Raw genomic sequence first — 5199 nt, 5'->3', positions numbered from 1 at the left:
TCAACAGTGCATTACATTATCACTCTGTCTAACTTAGGGTCGGTCACGGACGAGGCTGAAAACCTAGTATCATCACTATTTATCAACAGTTGCCTTCGCTATAGCTGGATATAGTCGAATAAGTACAGTGGATTCTGACGAGTGAAATATACGAAAACTTTGTTGACGTTACATCAAGGTCATTCTGCCACGTTTTTAAAAAAATGTACCGCCCTCGTTATTTACGAATAATACAAAACAAACAAAACACACTTGTACGGGATTTTACATGTATTATGTATGACCGATATATTATCATTATTACATATATACCCGATACATATTTACAAAATGATGTGAGTATAGGACAAAGAACCATATACATATTTGAATTGCACGTTACACTGAGGTCATAGTCCAGATCTTATCACTGAAAGCAAAACATGTTCTATATATAAAGTGGTAATCTGACTTTCACTGTTCACTGTTCTGTGTTGGAGTGTAGGGTACAGGGTCAACATAATTGCACTGAAACACATACGTATATGTCAGTGTGGAGTAATCGTAAATAAAATACATGAAGATACATGAACTTTAACTGTCAGTTATTGAATCTAGCTGTGTCAGAGCGGCATATTACTCACTGTCTGTTTGATATTCAAGAACGGTGCGTCAGCGTGAGGTGCATATAACATTTCAACATAGTGAGTTAGTTTTCGTCCTCCGTTCTTGGACTGGATAGTTTATCAAGAATCACATTCTGTATCACTGAAGGAAACCACAACATGCAAGTTTTGAGCTTCCCTGACACTGAAATCACGGGAAGCGAGAAATATACAGATCTCAGCTTGTTTATTATTGCCATCACTGATTCATTGACAATTCACAGGGTTATTATATATACTCAGCAGCAATAAAAACGTCAGTATGAATTGAAAATTAGATAGGCACGGTAATCAAATCATTACAGAAATGGACATAATAAGCGGATCAAACATTTTTTGTGTACAATATCCTGACACATCAATGAATAACTCAGCACAATTCCAAGACATTACGTGAACGTTTGCAGTCCTTTCAGACTCTTGACTTCAGTGGCACCCTTGAAGAGCCACCTCCTCGTGGTGGTAGCTGGGTAACGCTGAGCGCTCTTCAACCCCCCGTTGTGGACCGAGGGGTTGGGGTGGGGGTATATTTGGTCCATCAACTCGTTTGCCGTGGGTTGCGCCCCCTGTGTCGGTGGAGGACGGGAGTCTGGTGGTTGAGGGCACTAGTTCCAGGAACAGTATTCCTTTGCCCAACACACCACTTTGCCCCTTACTTTACCTTGAATGAGCCCGGTTCAAACAATCGGCTGGTCATGCTAAGCCCTGTACATGCATGTTTGTTATACAAAATTTAGAAACTATTCAAATTTTGTCAGTTGTCTTAGTTTTATGATAGTATATTTGCATTTCGATCAAGTAACTATAATTTAGTTTTTTCCTAGAGTCCTATCTCCAGAAGGCAGTGGCTCATGGGCCAATCTGGTGGAATAATTACTTGTTAATTATTCTGCTTGAGTATGTCATCCGGGTATCCTTGGTGTTGAAAGCCGGAAATCCACTTGCTATCAGCATTGTCCTTATGATACTCCGTGGTGGGTGGGGAGCTCGGATGATAAATCAATATATACTCACCATGGAATACGAAACCCCCTCTAAGAAAACAAAACGTCCTCTTGACAACGATGATGACAAACGACCCTCCACAACAGTTGATTACTGGCCACGTTTCTTGATTATTGAGACCTTGGATAAGACTCCCCTTTCAACTGACTCCTTTTGCGATTTCAAAAAAGGTGTTTATGGCATAGCAGGAGAAGTCAAGACCGGTAAGCGCTTGCGGTTAGGATCACTTTTAATTGAATGCAACAGGAAACAGCAAGCAACCAACCTGCTATCGACAGATATGTTTGTTGGTGTTCCCGTTCTAGTCTCTGCTCATAGAACCTTGAACACTAGCAAAGGGATTGTACGAGACAGAGATCGTCTCTTTTCAGATATGACGGAGATTGATATCTAAGATGAAGGACCAAGGAGTGTTATATGTCAGAAGATTTACCAACCGTAAAATAATGAAACTGTACCAACAAACGCTTATCTCTTTTCGTTTTCCGCGCCAAATCCTCCAAGATCAATCAAAGCAGGTCATTGCAATGTGAACGTTGATGCGTACATCCCCAGTTCTCTGTGGGGGTTTAAAATGCCAAAAGTATGGACATGGTGTGAATAACTGCACATTGTCTGTTACATGTGCTCACTGTGCTGAGAATACACATGTAACAGAAGATTGTGACAATAGTTATGAAAAATGCGCCAACTGCCACGGAAGTCATTCATCCTTTTCTAAAGATTGTCCTATGTGGATAAAAGCAGATGGAAATAAACAGGATTAAATATACCAGAAATATCAACTTTACTGAAACAAAAGAGTGTGTTCAATCTACAGAACATACTAAAACCTATGCCTCCATCGCCAGCACATCAACCGTAACAACCCATAAAGAAAGTCCTTCAACAGTAACTATTCTTACTTCCTCACACTCCTGCCACACAGACTTGACATGGGTGAACTCTGACGCTCCCAAACGCTTTTCGCCTGATCAGTCTACTCAGACGGCGAAATCACTTCCTGCACAGCAGACCCTCTCGCAGGAACAATCATCTCCTATTCCACCAACTTCTATTCCACCAACTAGTTCTCAACCTGAAAGAACAGAGGAACAAACCGGAAAGACCAAAATCAAATCAAGAACAGAAACTTCAAAACCAGATCGAGCACCCAAAGGGTCAGATCAGATAAAAATGTATAATAAGTTTGGGTCCCTAGAGGATATGGATGTGTCTGATAGCATCCACCCAAGGGCACATAGCTTGTCGCCCTCCAAGAAAGTGCGGGACCGATCCCCAATCAACCCACCAAAAAGATACAGTGGAATTGTAGAGGACTAAGGGTTAATTTTAATGAATTACAGCTATATATTAGTCCAAGATTTTACACCTTCAGCATTCTGTCTTCAGGAATCCTATCTGAAACAGACAGATACGTTTTATTTACGCCAGTTCGATACCTATCATTCTTTTTTCACCTCCAGGCGGATCTTCAATACTTGTTAAACAGGATGTTATCCATAGTCCTGTGGCACTTACAACTAATCTCCAAGCTGTTGCAGTTAGACTCACGCTTCACGTTACCTTTACATTGTGTTCTCTGTATATTCCGCCTTCTTCAGTACTCCAGCTGTCTGATCTTCAAGCCCTCTATGACCAACTTACGAAACCCTGTATTATAATGGGTGATCTCAATGGTCATAACCCACTCTGGGGTGGTACAAACACTAACTCTAAAGGTACAATACTGGAAGATTTTATATCCGCTAATGACTCATGTATATACAATGACGATTCCAGCTCTTATCTAAATCCTGCAACTGGCACCTACTCTTCTCTGGATTTATCTCTTGCAGACTCCAATCTGCTTTAATGAATTTGATTTGTCAGTCCATACTGACCTCTGTGGAAGTAGATCACTTCCCAACTATCCTATCAGAATGTTCTCCTTCTGATTCTCCATCCTATACCAGATGGACTTTTCCAAGGCAGACTGATCTTTATTTCTAAACTAAGACCCGAATTGTTCAGTGATATTGTTGATCCTATTCGGGATTTTTCTGACGTTTTAAATGTAATAGCTGATGAGTGTATGCAACTCCAGATGTACGGAAACCATGGTTTAATACAGATTGTAGACAAGCCAGAAAAGCGAGGGAAAAGGCAGAGAATTATTTCCGCCATTACCCACCTGTCCACAACTTAAATAAATTTAAAATACTCAATGCGAAGGCACGTCGTACCTTCAAACAAAACAAAAACGGAACTATGTCTCCAAAATTAACTCACGCACGCCAATGTCCAAGGTATGGAACATGGTTCAAAGAATTAAAGGCAAAGGTTCAAAATCTGCTGTTCACCATCTTAAAGATGGTGGTAATTTAATTACTGACAAGTCTAAAATTGCAGATAATATTGGCGAAACTCTTGCCAAAAATTCATTATCGGCAAATTATGTCCCTGAGTTTCAGATATATCAGAAACAACAGGAAAAGACAAAAGTTAATGTTGAATCAAGTAATGGTGAAGACTATAATGAACTGTTTTCATTACATGAGCTATACACAGCTCTTGAGCAAGCTCATGCCACTGCAGCGGGTGATGACAATATTCATTATCAGCTACTGAAACACTTACCTGAACCATGTCTGGACACACTTTTAGATATATTTGACAAAATATTGACGTCCGGGAATTTTCGTTCCTCGTGGCGTAATGCCATTGTAGTCCCAATACCAAAACCTGGCAAGGATCATACAGATCCGTCGAATTACAGACCGATATCTCTAACTATCTGTGTCTGTAAAACCATGGAATGTATGGTGAATAATAGATAAACTTGGTATCTTGAAACCATTAAACTTATAACAAATATTCTATGTGGTTTCAGGAAAAATCGTAGTACCAGTGATCATTTGGTACGTTTAGAATCCTTTGTTAAAAATGCTATAGTAAATACACAACATGCAGCATCAATTTTCTTTGATCTTGAGAAAGCTTATGATACGACCTGGAAGCATGGCATTTTGAAGGATTTACATGATTTTGGTTTGAGAGGCCGTTTGCCTCTTTTTATATCCCAGTTTTTAAAAGACAGGCAATTTCAAGGCCGAATGGGTTCAACCCTGTCTGATCATTACAATTAGGATCAGGGTGTCCCTAAAGGCAGTATTTTGTCTGTTACTTTATTTAGTATTACGATCAACAGTTTATCCAAGGTTTTAAACGATTCAATCGATGGATCACTTTTTGTAGATGATTTTTTAATATTTCTTGTCGTGGTAAAATGTGCATACTATTGAACGGCAATTGCAGTTGTGTTGAAATAAAATAAATAAATGGTGTCTTGAAAACGGCTTTACATTTTCCAACTCGAAAACTAATTGTCTACACTTTTGCAGAAAATATAAGCCACATAAAGACCCAGAACAATCTTTAAATGGCACTCCTATCAAAGTTGTCAAGAAGGCCAAGTTCTTGGGTCTAACATTTAACTTTTTTTGCCGCATATTAAATGCCTTAAAGCTAAATGCCTGAAGGCCCTTTGATTTGTTGAAAATTGTTTCCA

Source organism: Haliotis rubra, unplaced genomic scaffold (genome assembly GCF_003918875.1).
Source record: "Haliotis rubra isolate DU_JTF1 unplaced genomic scaffold, ASM391887v1 Scf2207, whole genome shotgun sequence".
In the NCBI taxonomy this organism is placed as follows: Eukaryota; Metazoa; Mollusca; class Gastropoda; order Lepetellida; family Haliotidae; genus Haliotis; species Haliotis rubra.
The sequence above is the reverse complement of the archived record's forward strand: the minus strand, read 5'-3'. Positions refer to the sequence as shown.